This window comes from Phalacrocorax carbo, chromosome 5 (assembly GCF_963921805.1).
Source record: "Phalacrocorax carbo chromosome 5, bPhaCar2.1, whole genome shotgun sequence".
In the NCBI taxonomy this organism is placed as follows: Eukaryota; Metazoa; Chordata; class Aves; order Suliformes; family Phalacrocoracidae; genus Phalacrocorax; species Phalacrocorax carbo.
In genome coordinates, this window is record NC_087517.1 from 14,178,700 (window position 1) to 14,194,368 (window position 15,669).

The 15,669-nt window shown below is 45.8% G+C and overlaps 1 protein-coding gene across 6 annotated transcripts in view; it reads right to left on the reverse strand.

The window, feature by feature from the left end:
- GLI2 (GLI family zinc finger 2) overlaps positions 1-15,669 on the reverse strand; it is a 205,089-nt gene that overhangs the window by 85,676 nt on the left and 103,744 nt on the right. The window contains exon 2 of one of the 6 annotated variants that reach the window (XM_064451244.1): positions 12,048-12,167. The exons of the other annotated variants lie outside the window; for them this stretch is intronic. The gene's annotated coding sequence lies outside the window, so the exon portion shown is untranslated. The remainder of the gene's footprint in view (positions 1-12,047; positions 12,168-15,669) is intronic. 6 annotated transcript variants of the gene reach the window in all.

The following is a 15,669-nucleotide window of genomic DNA, read 5'->3' on the forward strand; positions in this document are numbered from 1 at the left end:
TCTGAGGCTACATTGTGGTTCAGCTGTGGCTGCATTCTAAAGGGAGAAAGGCAGCACAAGAGAATAAAAGGCAGTTTGCTTTTCAAGCAAGTTGCAGTTATATAATGTAACTCTTGTATGAAAGCGCAGCCACTGCCGCTTTGTCGAGAAAAGACACAGCCCGGTAAGCTCGAAGGGCCAGATGGATCTTGGGGCTTGTTCTCCCAACAGCTGCTGCCAGAGAATGGAAAGAAGGAAAAGAACAACAACAACAACAACAAAAAAAAAATCCCAACCAGTGAGGAAGAAATCCCGGCGCGCGAGGGGCAGGCAGGGAGGTGGAGGCAGAGCAGATGGTGGTTCAGCGTGTGCTTGCCTGGACGGGCAGCAGGAGAAAAATCGGTACGTCAAAAACTTCTATGCAAACTTGCAGATCCCTCAAGAAAGACACGTTCACGGAAGAAAAAATGCCTACAAGTTTAAGGGGAGAAGGTTCTCCAAGTTGTTATCATCCTGCTTCCTGGGAAACCAGTAGCATCCTGGATTCAGCAACTGCCTGCACCTCAAGCTGATGCAGCAATTTCCAAAACAAAACTGGCCAAGGGGATTGTCTGCTCTGGGACCAGGCCAATGAAGGGCAAACTCTTTCATTCACCTGTGTATTTCTCATTGAAACTCATTCCACAGTGGGAGCCACATCGCTTGAAACAGCTGGTGAAAAGAGATTGTGTGAACCTCAGCTGACTGCTGAGTGCCTGGAGTATTCCCCAATACCTCCTGCCTTTCTCCCATGGCCTCCAATACTCAGCTGTGAGAGACACCCCAAGTCTTCAAGTTGCATCCAACACAACCAAGACCAGGATCTTTGCTGGTGAGATGCAGAGGGATGGGGAAGTTCAGCAGCCTCAGACGGGAGACAAGGAGACTGCTTAAGCACCAAAGGGCAAAACTAGTGAATGAAAAACGAGGGAGAGCACATCAGCTATCATGCAGTGCTCTCTGCACGACACTTCTCATCCGACAGCTAGTCTAGAAAAGCCCTGTGTGCCTTCCACTCATGCAAATAAAAGCTTATAGAGGAGTGTCATCCCAAGCTGTGTCCCTTGGAGCAGGTCTACAGGTAGAGATGTCTTTTAGCATTCAAATTAATCCTGCCTTATGCACCCAGCCACACATTCACACCCCTCCCCGAAGGGGGCACTGGCAGTCATGCAGTTGCACACTGAGCCAGCTCAGGGAGTTCATCCAGTTGAAAACTCATCACCTAAAATTTTATTGCATGGGGCTTTGGCTGGATTAGCTCCCTGAACCAGTTTACCATGAGATTGCTGGTGTATGAATGAGCAAATATAGCCCTTAGGCTGCAGTTCAGTGACTGCTTCCAGCCCAGGCTGCCACTGAAAACAGAAGTCCTGATCTCTCTTGGCCACTCATCCTCATGTCATACCACTCTCCATTATGGTGGCTAGGCTTTTTTGTGTGGCCGCAGGGCTGGCTGGAGTGAGGAGTGCATCCCACTGAACAATAATATACCCCTTCCCAAGGGCAGGTGCTCAGCTAGGTGAGCTTCTAGCCCACCTTCCCAGATGCTGGTCCTGGGGGGCATGACTGCTTCTAGCGTTGGTCAAACTACATGTGTCAAGAAGCTGGTCTGGCCATCCATTGGAAACTAAATACATTTCCCCAAATTCATCAGGTAGCACACCAGGAGTTATTGGCACAAGGAGCCAGCACAACTTGCAGGAGCTGGAAAGGTGCCTTGCAGAAGAAAAACTCCCAAGCAGATGCTTAAATCCCATGAAAGCACAGGTGCCAGTGCCAACAAGAAAGGGCATGCCAGCCCGCCCTGAGCACAGACCTACCTGAAAGGTCTCCCCCACCACAGGGCTGCCTGCTGCCACCGTGGGGACACCCGTACCCCGTCATGTTACAAAGACTTTCTCAATCTTTCAGGAGAAGGCTGTGCTTCCAATGCAGCGCTGGCATTTCTAGCCTCTCCAATCCAAACCACAGGAGCAAGTTTGCTTTCTTTATGCATATGCTCCTCCAGGCACTAAAACAAACTGGAATCAAACTGTTCCTATAGGCAATGGCTTGAAAAATTTTCCCTCTGTATGAAAGGTCTGTTTATATAATTTGTAAAATTGAACAAATCGAGTCTGGAAAAAACCCATATGGAGTCTGCTGTGTGTTCTGACCGAACTCCTTTCTGGAAATGGAAGTAAAGATATCTGCTTTGTAGTAGAGTTATGATAAAATTACAGGGCTGGGTATTTTTTTCTTGCACTTGTACCCAGCATCTCAGTAGCCTTCAAAGAAGAGTTTTGGGAGCTTTCATGCTTCAGGACATCAGTTCCCAAAACACTCGTAGTCCATTAAGACTAAAAGGATACTGCACAATCTGGCTTTTAACCAAGCATAAGGCAGACTGCTGCTCTTAACTAAGCAGAAGGTCTGACAAGGAGAGGGGTGAGGAAGTTATCTGTTTTACCCAGCTGTGGTTTTGGTGCAGGCTAATAACTCCCATGTATCATCCTGCCGTGGTATGAAAATTTTCCGCCTGGTGTTAAAAATGGTCCCAGTGCAGTTTGCAGTGGATTCTCCAGGCAGCTCATGCAAAGTGCTGGTTGTTAGCATGCTGCTTGTGTAATGAGGGTGCTTAAGACTGTAAGGGGTCTCTGGAAGGTCCTGAAGAGTGATTGCAGTTCAGGAGACTCACCCACCTGGCAACACGCTGATTTATGGCCTGCTCAGTTAATAGCCCTGCTTAACACAGGAGTTTGTCGAGATTAAGTAATTGCCTGAAACAAAAAGTTTATTATCTTTAAGTCTCTGCTGATGAATGACTGGGTGTTGGAAGAATCATGTGAAAGATCATCTGTGATTCCCTCCCACTTTAGGGGGGGGTGGTGGGGAGAGAGAAAAATAATAAGATTTTAAAAGACCAGCTTTTCCAAAAGGAGTTTAAAAGCTCACAATGTACACTGGAACATGGTCACAGACAGTTACAAGCAGGAGGTTTCATATCTCGGGAGCCATGTAATAAATAACTTAAGTAATAACACAGTTCTGTGATGCATTTTTCCCCAAGAACTACAAATATTTTGTAAACGTTAATTAATACTGCCCCTTGAGAGATAACTGATCCTGTCACACGATAATAAGATTAGGAATAAATCAAGATGCAAAGCCTGTTTCCTTTCTATACATCACATAGTGGTCTTTCCCATCCTAGAAAAATCTGGAAATTTTCCAGTCTAGAAAACACTGTAGACAACTGTAAAGGTAAAAGATGCTGCATGCTAAATTTTGCTACAATTATTACTCATGTCTATTTCCAGATGCTTCAGCAAGGTTAATCGGCTTGATTAAGGACACACACTTACGCTGCCTTATGAAACTGAGATCCAAAGTGTACCAGAGCTCAGGGCTTTGCACTCACCTCGGTCCACCCCCACCCCGAGACAAGACGCCTGCCTGCTGAGCATCCCACGCAATGGGGCTTGCGCTAGGAGATCACACGATGCAAACCTTCCTCCTGTGTCCCCCATTTCCTTTCCCTAGAATTTGCTCAGAGTTGGCACATGAGCAGAGGAGTGCGGACATGAGGGAAACAGGACAGACAAGAAACCCCTGTCTCTATTGCAACTGCTAAGTAATGTTCCCACAGCCCCAGATGTCAGACATGCTGTCCCTCCTCACATCACTTTGAGGCCTTCCTGCAATAAAATGGGACTTGGCTCCAGCTTTTCCTAGCACTTCTCATATTACCTTTTAATCCAAATACATATGGTTCAGGGAGAGACACTTGCATGAAAGTATGTACACCAAGAGAATGTAAACCCTGGAAGTAAAAAGATGAGCTCTGCAAGACTCTCTCAGCCCCAAACATGTGCCCCCCCAACTCCCCAGCATATTAATCAAAAGCCTGATGAGATTCCTTTTGAAATCCCCCAAAAGATTTCCATAGACTTCAGTGGTGTTTGGATCAGGCTACAAACTCAGAATAAATCATAAACTGGCTACATCTGCCAAGTTTATTTCTTTCTTTTCCAGGTTTCAGAACAAATCCATTTTACTGCTGGGAAAAAAGCAGAATGAAATAACTGGCAAGAGTTCAAATATCTTGTATCACTCCCCATATTAATTCAGCCAGTCAATCTACCCCATAACTTTGGGAAGTGAAGCAGATTACTTTAGCCAGATCAAACCACAAAAACTGTGCTCTTTCATTTATGTGCATTTCGTTATTTAAGACAACCTGTGCAAACCTTTTTCTCTTGGGTTAAAACTGACAATTTGGGGGACTAAACGTAAGCAGCCTTAAGCTAAGCTAAAATAAATCAAATGACATCTGCACTGAAACAATCTAATGATCATCACAACACCTTCACCCTCCAATCAACTTTGGAGAGGCCCTCTTATTAAGAAACATCTAATATTTAAGGATGCACAAAAGAAAGGACAAAAAGGTGACACCAACCAAGAGTTTTGTGACAGCAGTAATATTCTTAAGGACATAGAGGACTCTGAAACAAGCACCTGCAACCTCATGTTTTGAATAAATTTGGATGGTTTTATTAATTTGTAGCTAATTAATTGTCTTTTTTTTTAAAAAAAAAGGAAAAATCCTCTATCTACCACTCACAGCAAACTCCCCACTTGTAAAAGACCACATTTAACTTCAAGTTGGGTGATCCTGCAGCATGTACCTCTACTAGCATCTGTCCTCAGTGAGCAGAAAAAGGAGCTGTTTCCCCACTCTCAATTCAGAGCTTGGCTGATGTGTACTGATAGCTTCAAGCTAACTTGAGAGATCTGCAAGATGGGGAACCGCCTATAGCAAACAGCTTCAGATATCATTTAGCATTTTATTTATTAATTAGCTTTCTGCTGAAAGCGACGTTAGCACTGACTGAGTTGGAAAGCCACTGCACAATGAATATAGCATCATATTGGACTTTTCTCTCATTTTCAGCGTTGGTCTGGCATAAAATCAACAACTGCAATGTAGCAACACCTGCAGAGCAGCAGAGGACAGGAAAAGCAGCCAGACGTCCTGGTAGGAGACGCTTGGGGAAGACCCTTGGATTTGCTTTGACCCACTTATTGGGGCTCATTGCACTGTTTCAGGATGGGATCTCCACAACTGCTCGTGTACTGGGCTGCCAAACTAGGGCAACAACAGAAATGGACATATTAAGTTCTTCAGAAATGTAGTACTGGCAGATCAAAACATCTGTGAACACTGTGTTTTACTGACAACACACTTCTAACTTTGAAACTGGTACTGCTATCAGGCTATTAGTACAAGCACTTTACTTTGAAGTATGCAGTGTAATTTTTGCAATTCTACTCCTGGCTCTGGTATTTGTTTGGCTCTGGTTATTTCTATAATTTATCTTCCCACTGCAAAATTCTGACTGTAATATGCCTATCCAGAGTGGTACAAGTATATGCACCCTCACTCTGTGCTCTCTTTTTATCATGCATGATATTTTCAATAAGAAAGTTTAAAGGAAAAAAAAAAGGTTTTCAATTCCAGTGACGTTAGATCTCAGTTTTTCCCACGAGAAAATCACTTAGCACTTCTCTGACTTCAGGTGACTCACTGTTGTTACCTTCCTGAGGCTCCCATACTCCCCTTGCAGTGCTTAACCCAGGCACATAACTCACCCTGGTGCAGTAGGCGTGTTGGCATTTGCTAATAGGCTTCCTGAGCTGTCACCTGGATGTGGTGCGTGAGACAAAAGATTATGTGATGATTTCTGTTTACAGAGCAGTTATGATAAGCTGACATTTGCCTCTAGCTGTTGGGTTTGATAACTCAAATATGGCCTACATGAGCGCTTGTCCTCTGAGCCGGTGACATTCTTGTTGAGAGTCGTTTTAGAGGAACTTTTTCACATATGCTCCTGAAAATTGCAAGTGAATTTCTAATGTGTGTGAATGAGGCTGTATTGACAGCAGAGGAAACCATGGTGCCTTAATCTCCACACTCACATCATCACATATCACATCACCCACGCCACCTCGCCAGCAGCCATCAGCGCTCTCATCGAGGCTGAGATTCCCAGCCTCCAGTCCAAGGACAATTTCCTTCACCTAGCCTCACAAGGGCAGGTATCAGTATAAACTGAAAGTGTCCGGAGGAAGGGGCACTTGCTGCCGGAGAGTGTCATTGACATCCTCAGCTGAGCAGCAAGACTCCAGCGGCAGATGCCTTTGAACACTTGAATAAGCATTTTCCCATTACCAACCCTGATTTCACAACTCTTCACTCGTAAGCAAATACGCCTGCATGCGCTTAAAAGGAGAAGGGATGTGAGTCAGGAACTGGGAGACAAAGAAACCACACTGCAAGAAGAGTGACTTTGTTTCTCAGGGACCAAGAGTGCCAGGTAGGCACCAGCACCTTGAAAATCGCTGGGGGTGCTGAGGAAGAGGAAGGAAAGAAAGACCCCAGACAAACTGTGCCAGCATTGTGCTGGTTGTCAAAGCTGCGACTGGTTGAGGTGATGGCACAACTACCCACACTGGCACGTTTACAGGACCCTATCACATTTCTCCAGGAATCAGCTGGTACCACAGATCCTGCCATGTTCACTTACTAAAAGATGGGAAAGAAAATGAGGAGGAAGAAAAAGAGCAGGGGAAGCTATGATATGAAGGAAGGGGAAGACAGGCTATTGCAGATACCCTTCTGAATTATTAATTGAATTACAATGGCCACAAATGGCTATGGCTATGTTTAATTATTCACACACTTCCCTATGAGATTTTCAGTTATTTGGCTGGCCAGCAAATGAGTTTGTGGGCACAACAATTTTCCTGATTACTGGGTTTTCTCCATTTCTCAGGGTGCGTTCTTCTCTTACCATATCTTTGTCTCATCTAGTATCAACACAAGCCACACCCATAGCCCAAAACAGTTACCAAACACAGCTTGGTCTGTACATATAAGTGCTAATTATTATTACCAAACTGTTGCGACCACAACTCCCAGCCGAGAACAGACCTCTGGAGTATAATCCAATTCACAGGCACCCCTGTCACCTCTGCTGGCAAACACCATGGGGTTTACACATGGCTGGGAAATGTAAGTAGACTGGTTAATACATTTTCCTCTGACTCAAATGACTATGTGGTCATATGAAAGAAATCTGTTAATAGTTGGGCAAATAAGGGACAATAATTGCTCTGTTGTCAAATAATGCTTTGTTGTCAAATCAAGGTTCACCTTCAACTACATGGTGCTTCTTTTTTTATCAACATCTGGTCCCAAGAAACCCTTAATTTATTAGCTGTAAGTCCAGTTTTGCTACACTTATATATGTCCGGTAATACCACACTTTGCAAGCAGTTCCACTGAATTAACGGAGTTCCAGCTGGGGCTGGATGGCAGATTTGGACTTTGGAAAACAGCTCTCAAATCAGGAAAGTGATCATACATGTTCTCATGTCTATCACAGCACACTTATCCCTCTCTTTTCATAGCCTGAACTTTCAAGTGATGGAACACAAGCATCTCAGCCTGGTCACACATAGGCAGTGAGAAAGTCAGGGCCAGGTCTCCATCCACCCACATCACGCACATCACCTGTGCTCCAGCCCTCCACCCAGGGTCAGGAGAAAAGGGCAATCCTGCTGCCCACACCAGGACGCCCGAGATGGAACCCATTGTGACTGGGAGTATATTTGGGCCACCAAGAGGGAAAAAGAACGAGTCTGCACTGGGAAATGTCAGGACTGCTTCCTCAGCATCCTAAGTAAAGTTCTGCAACTTTGGCTCCCAGTGGAAACAAAAAGCCCATTTTTATCACCTCACCTCATCCTGGGTCTATAGAGAAGTGAAAGGTGAACACAGCGGCTGCTAATATGTTCAGCCACATTTACAGAAACCTTTTGACACCAAGGCTATTTTTATTAGCTAAGTGCACTATGGCTGTATCAGAATCCAAGTTTTATTGCTTACAGTTCAACCTTGCAAAAAGCCTTTTCCAATCACTGTCTGTGGCAATGATAAGCCTTAATGACATAGGGAGAGGTTACAGTACCTCCTAGCACAGCCTGGCACATAGAGCAGCTACAGATATCCCACGCATTGCTACCCTCCCTCAGCCTTCACTCCCCTGCAGAGCTCTCTGTGCACCAGGGCTGGACATGTCAAAAGTGCACACCCAAAACAGGAGTTAAAGATGGGTCTACAGTTTTGTTTGGCTTTCCAAAACAGCTCAATAAGCAGATTTTACTGCTTAGAAGTAGATGGTACATTTGGTGTCCTCCTCCTCCTCCTCCTTCTTCTCCCAGCCTCCTGACCAGCAGTTGCAATACCCAGCAATACCCAAGAACCTCCAAGCAGCCCCACCAGGTCAGACAAGGCTCCTGGTGTCCCATCTCCAGCAGTGGTCATCTCCAGAGAAGACCCCCAAGGCCAGAAGATGCACTGCACAATACTTCAGAATACTCTCGCCAAGTAATTTTTCACCTTGGGTTGAGCTAGAGATGTGCCTTTGTATTTAATAACTTTTGGCAGGCTTCCCTTCCAAGCTGGGCATCAGTTTCCCCAACAGAAAAATGAAGAAAAAATTGCCCTTAGCTTTACAAAAAAAAATTTAGCAACTATAACACTACTTGCAAACTTCTTCAAAAAAGCTTGGGCAGAAATGCATGCATATGTATGTAAAAGTCTTAATTTTAAAATTTTCTTTTAATTACATGGGATTCCCTACCTCCATATTTATTTTTCCTGGAACTGCTGTCCATTTCAAACCAGTAGACTGCATCCCAAGTGAATAACAGTAGTTTAGCGTGATACAATCTTAGTGCCTAACACCCTCAGAGCATCGCATGCAACACCAATATTGAGAAACCATGAACTTGAACAGATGCAGTCAGACTGCTCACGGTGGGAGTTCAGAGGAATAATTCAACCTTTCATCACACTCTAATCTCAGGAACGATATCAAGGTTAAACTACTAAGAAAAATACAGGGAGTGTTAAGCAACATGGATTTCACTTTGGAGAGGCTTAATTAGCTTGCTAGATGTAGTCACCCATTTCAAGAATTTGAACCTACAGTAATTTCTCCCTTTACAAGATGCACGACCCAAGTAGGTGCATTTGCCATCTGCAGCCACCGCATGGGTTTGGTGTCAGCTGCTCGCACTATAATTGGCCCTTTATTGTGAGTTACTACGAAAGGCTCCAGGCAGTCCCCACAGACCTTGCCCTTGATCTGGGTTAAGATACTTTGACCCATGATCCTTTATAATAAATGATATCCCCCAGTTAAAGAATGCTGCTTTCAACAATATGGGCCTGCCCTCAGGAAGTGGGAAAGGAATTTTCCTGTAAAGGCAGATTAAGGAAATTCCACGCAAATTTCATGCATTTTGAATAATCTTCTGAACCGTGACGAACCAGCTTCCCCTTGCAGGGATCCTGCTTCAAATCGTTGTAGTTTGAAGACAAATTTAGCTGTTGCTTTCTTGGCGGCAAAGCACGCTGTTTTTCTTGGACTCAGCATGCCAAGTTGACTCGGTGGGCTGAGTGTGGTGCTTGGTGCAGCTTGTCCTCAGGCTCGTCTGCCCGGCAGACGGAATGCACTGCCTGGGCACTGACTGGTGCACTTATGTGCAAGGATGGCCGTAGTTTAAAGTTTACGCCCCAATATTGCTGGTTGAGTTGGGATGAGCTCCTATGCAGGGATCAAAGGGGATTTCTTGTTGTGCCAATACCCCCCGTCCCAGGTAATGAAGAGGCAGTGAAAACTTCCCTCTTGGTACTAGCTTTCTTCCTCTGTTTTTGGTAGCTCATGATATTCTCATTTTGGGACAGGATCATGCTCAGAAGCTGCGTGACCTACACTGGTGGTGCCTGGCTGGGAGGAAATCACCCACCGGCTGCCCTCTCCCAGGCACCCTCCTCTGGGGCAGCTCTGAATGTCCTGCTCTCAATATCCTCTTTTTGCTTCAATTTTGGCCTCTCTACCATCTCCCTAAGCATGATGACAATGGGTGTCCCATTTTTCCACCTTTGGGCCCCTCTCCAGCTCCTCCTCTAGGGGAATCCCAGCTCTGGGGCTCTCAGCACTTTCCAGTCCCCACATCGAACCCTTCTCCATTTCTTAGGCACATCACCACTGCTCCTGGGCACATCTCCACCACCTTCAGGCACCCCAAAGCACTCCCCCTCCTGCATGTGCACCATCCCTCCCAATACCTTCCCCCTGTGGGTCAAGGCTGTACCTCCCCCAGAATTTCTGAGGCTCACCCCCTGGGTTTTGTACAGTCAGCTGAAATCCTCACTACGGCATGGTCACCTCACATCCTCCTGCTAACCAGGGTCAAACCAGGAAGTGGTAAAGGTATGTCATCAACTTTTAAAAGTTTAGTCTTGTAAAGAAAATGGTCCATTTAAAGAGACAGGGTTGTGTTAGCCAGACACAAGCATTTCTTCCCAGTCTAGTGTGTGGTGATAGGGTATCCCATGGGACCATAAGAATTTTAAAGCATTACATGTTTTTTAGATATAGATGTAATATAATTTATAAAAATTTTCACTGTTCTTCCATCAATTTATACCAAAACTTTTTCCTGAGACTCATGAAAATATCAGATGAGGAAATTTTTGTTTATAAAAAAAAAGTCTTAGGAGTTTTTTACATGCAGCAATGTTAATGAGACTGTAGCCACAAGCAGCAAAAGCACAGGAGAACAGTGTTTTAGTGTATATGTCAGCCCTCATGTATGCTTTCAGCAGAGGAAGCAAATAAAATATTTTGCCAGGCTCCTGAAATGGTACGATGTTAAGAGAAATTCCTGCACAGCTTTACTTACTGGAAAATGAAAAAATGCAAGCAAGTACCAATTGTCATCACCAAAGCTAAATTAGGCGATATTCAGAAGTGATGCTATTTTCCTAGCAATCGATATCCTAATACAAGACACAGGGACAGTCGTTCTGAAAAGGGCAGCACTTCCTTGCTCTGAGTAAATCTTTTATGATTTTGAGATCTTCTGTTAAATGAAAAAGTTTTGAAAAAACATATTGCAGTTAACGGCAAAGCAACCAACAGCACACTAGCAGCCTGACGTAAAGTCTATTGAAATCAATGGGACTCTTTCCACCGACTTCATTGGGGTTTGGATCAAATCCTCCAGGAGAATAAGCTATTCTGTAATATCCATTATTACAGACTGCTTTGTCCTGGTAATTAGATGCCGGGAGAGCGCAGCGCAATTGTTTAAGGCACTGGTCATTCACCCATGGAGACCTGTGTTCAGAGCCCGGGTGGGTTGAACTCAAAAAGGGGCTGCAGATTCCCACTGGTGTCTGCCTGTGTTCCCAGCCCCACCGCCAGGTAGGGACAAGTAAGGCAAGAGAAAGCAGAGGTCGAGGCTGAGCTGGTAGAGATGAGCGGAGTGCCTGCCCAAATATCCCTGGCTCCTGCCCTTCCTCCGGCTCCTCCATTTTCCCCATGCACCGTCATGAACGCAAAATATTTTCAAGGAAAAAGTGGATAGCCAGCAGGTCGCGAGTGCGCACAAAGCACCTCTGTACGGCCCCAGGCATTTTGCACAGTCCGCTGAGCGTCATCAGTGTTACTAACTACGCAGGGAACATGTCTCTGTGTTTGCATCTTATTTCTAAGGTAAAACATACTGCTCCTTGGAGGATACGTCTGAGGGAGGGACTGCAAGTCCCCTGCAAACAAAATACAAACTAAAAGGGCAAGCCATGCAGAAAGGAATCCCACCATGAAGCTATATATTTGGCTTACTATGAATACAGGACTACATACTGTTAGCAGCCAACAGAAAAGACAGTATAGCCTGAATTCTCAGAGGAGACCAGCAATCACCAGTACTTGACCAGAGGGGTCTTCTTCCTAAGATGTGTCCTGAACCCATTTCTTAGAAAAAAAAAAAATCCAAAACCAAAAGCAAAACCCCCAAAAAATCCAACACCCCCCCCCCAAAAAAAATTCAACAACCCCTTCCCCAATAAACAAAGAACCCCCAAAAAACCGAACAGCACCCTGTCTTAGCTAGTAGGAACTCACCAAAAACCAAGAAGCACCCAGTCCCTCAGTCCTTCTGAAAGTCACAGGTAGGAGCTGTTTATCTTACAGGGTGACAATCACACCACCTGAACCCTGTAGGTCTCTACATAAAGAGTCTCCCTGTAAAGACAATGCAGAAAGAAAGAGGAAAGATGAGGGGATCAGACTGGGTGGCCTGTCTCTCCTGCCAGAGGGAGGCTTTTTCTCTCCTTTGACTATTCAGGAGGCCTGGAGAGACCAATTTCCTACTTCTGGCACTTAAAAGCGAGAAGCCTCAGGTCTGGCGGACTGAGCTCTGCTCCTGTGATGAGGTTCAATGCAGAGAGTGAGCAGACCTACACTTATCAGTTTGCAAAAAAAACCCACCAACCAAAGGAGGTTCAGCAAGTTGTGGCTGGAATGGAGACAGCGCTACAGGTTGCTAGTTCAGTTTCTTCCCATGTAAGAACTGCAATCCACCAAATAACACAGAGGGGACGCAGGCTAAGATGACCAAAAGCGTTCCCTTGTGCAGTGCAAAGCTAAGCTGTGGCACTCCTCGCTGTAGGACGGTGCTCACACAAAAAGGTTATACCATTTCAGAAAATGGTTCTTCAAATTCATGGAAGAAAAATCCTGCGATGCCACCTGCAATTCAGACAGTCCTTGAACTGGAAGATTTGCAAGGCTGTGAGAACCCCACTGGAAAGCTGCTTACACACCTGCCCTGCAGTTGGGAGCTTGCCCTGTCCGAAGCTGGAGCCAGGGCAGACAGACCTAGACCTCCACCTAAGCTGCTGCTCCTGTATTGATGTTTCATGGGGCCCCCTCCCCGACATGGCACAGTGGTGCGCAGAAGCAGTGGGGAGGCTGGGAGGTAGCCAGCTGGACTAAAGGCAATGCCTGCTTGAGTCAGGTCTTTCTTACTTCCCATGTCTTTTGGTCAGCTAAACATAACAGCTACCTCATGGCTGCCCTTCTTTCCATCAGTAGGGGAAAAAAACAGGTAAGAAATATTCCCAGATGCCTGCAGCGGGTGGAGATCCTTCTCTTTTGCTATTTTGCTTGTTGAAGGGTAACCTCTTGCTCACTCAGTGTGTTGCAAACCTCCATCTCCTGGCCCTAACCCAGCTCTTGGTCTGGGAGCTCACTTTTTTGCACCAGCAGCAAGAGGCTCTGCTTCAGTCCTTGATATTTTGGCAAACCTGATGGCCTCAGAAGTACCCCTAGCTCAGATGTAAAGCAGTTATCGTGCACCACACTCCAGCCATGATGCCTGGTTATTGCTGCTGCTGCTGGGCCTTGAAAGCCTGGGATACAAAGTCTTGCCTCCACCACTCCCTGTCTCAGATGTCACAGGATTTATGAAGAGAGGGTGGAAACAGCCTACAAGAATAATTAGATCAACTGAATTAACTGAGTGTGTTTGGATGAGCTTTTGGTCACGTTGGTGTGAAAATCCCCCCATCGGCAGCAGACTAGCACAGATCTGATGAGGGGGAAAACATGGAGGCTAGTGTCAAGCAACGCTGCAGAAGTGAGCCCCGTGCAGCCAAAAACACGGCCTCCCTCCCTATCCTTCTCCGACATCTTAGAGATCTGCAAAAGCTATTTGTAGTGAGAGGCTTTCTTGTAAAACATAAATGAATACCAGCTGCCCGGACAGACTCAGAGCGCAGCCTCCCTCCTTGGACAGGCTGCAATCCCCGGAGAAGCTGGCCGGGCTGGCGGGACGTGCCTTGTCTGTCTGTCTGGGGAAGACATGCAGGGAGCAGCGTGGTGAAAAGGCAGTAGTGTTTTCCTCCCGAGGTGTCAGCTGGTAAGCAAACTAAGTGCTTTTCACCTTCAGAGGGGAAAAAATAGTAGCTTTTTATCATCCCCGATTTTTAAAAAATACACCTCTTTTTAACCTGAAAACAAATCCCATTTTCTTTTACCCAAGAAGGAAGGCTGAGTCTTTCTCACTGGCCCAGAGACCTGCCTTGGATGTGCCCGTCTATTGCTCCCTTTCAAGCACAAGTACATTCCTGCCCCGATACTGGGCTCTGGCTGGGTCTGACTCTACATATCCCAGGGCTCCTGCTGGCTTGCTGTGCCAGTTTCTGGGTTTTTTTGTGTTGTTTTTTCTTTTGATTTACCTTGGAAATAATATTTTCTGGCAACATATTAATGCCCTTTTCAATGCTCAAAAGAAAATCCAAACAGCAGCACAGACCAGAAGCCAACTGCCTGAGCAATGAGAGTGGTACCTGCTTTGTACCTAAATATTTATAATTTGCTAATACTATCATTAATACTTAGTTTTATTTTACCTAGTTTTATTTTACATGTGTGTTTTATCTGTTTAAATACTTACTTGGCCTTCCCCACTATAAAACATCAGGGACTCTGGCCAGTGTTTCACTCTTTTTGCACACAGACCTGACTTTGATTTGTGGATTTTTCACTGCATATGGACAAACACAAACACACAAGAGACAACACCATTTGCTCCTGCTGCTCTTCAAGACTTTCACAATTACAGTTTGGAGGGACAGTAGGCCTTGCCAGCTTCCTACTGGGGCTGAGCAATGTCCATCCCAGCAGCTCTGGGCACTGGGGTGACACGGCCATGCAAGTGCATCATGGTGACCGTGCAAGGGCAATGCTGAGGTGCTGGATTTAAGAATTTGCCTGCTGGGAGTTCTAACCTCCAAAATTATTTGCAGGTGCAAATAGCAGAACACAGCCCTCTACCACCCGTGTTGTGAGAGAGCTGAATCCTGATGGCACCTGAAGGATTTTGCATGGGTAGGAAGTGGGGCAGGACTGAGGCAGCTCTAAATGGTTGGCCAAGATCACCAGCCACAAGCTAACCCGAGTGAGTGTTGCTCTGGGCAGAGCATGGCAGCGTGTAGTTTGGAGCTGATTATGATCCCAAGGTGCAGATGACGGCTGAGCTGGTGGCCCCAGGAGAGGCAGGGGGCAGGCAGAGAGCGCCTGGCCGTGGCTGCAAGCCCCAGAGGAGCTGCAGGGCTAGGAGCCACTTCCACCCCCTTGCGGCAGAGACCTCTACAACTCCTCTCACTTGTGACCTCAGACCATGGTGAACTTGAGGTATCAGGAATGCTAATCGGTGCTCAGCTGAACATTTCCCCATAATAACCTTTAATGACTCTGTAATTACTCTTTAAACCATTGACTTTGCAATCATTTTTTAATTCCCCTTTGCCACATCTCTCCCTGTGCTACCAAGCTAGAAGGCTGAACTGTAAGTGAATATTAGCCTGCTACGGCGAGGGTTGTACCATTACAACTGCACTTAATGCAGGGGCTTTGAAAGAGTTGGGAGGGCAGGGGGAGGGGAGGGAGGAAACAAAAAGCACAGCAAGATATTCCCCAAATTGGTTTCCCTCAAAACAAAGCCCTACCACTTTGCTAAGCTGCCTTAGGGAATGTTTGGAAAAAGCAGGGAACCCTCAGCGACTTGCTCTGCTAACTCTGCAAATAGAATAGACTCCTGCGCTGCCAGTGCTGACTTTCAGCTGAAACAAATATTAGAAATTACATAGTGATAATTCAGGGAGAAGACAAGTCCCTCGGTGAATGAATCCGACAGAATCTGCCTCATTGGAAACCAATATTTCGTCAGAGGGGGGATATA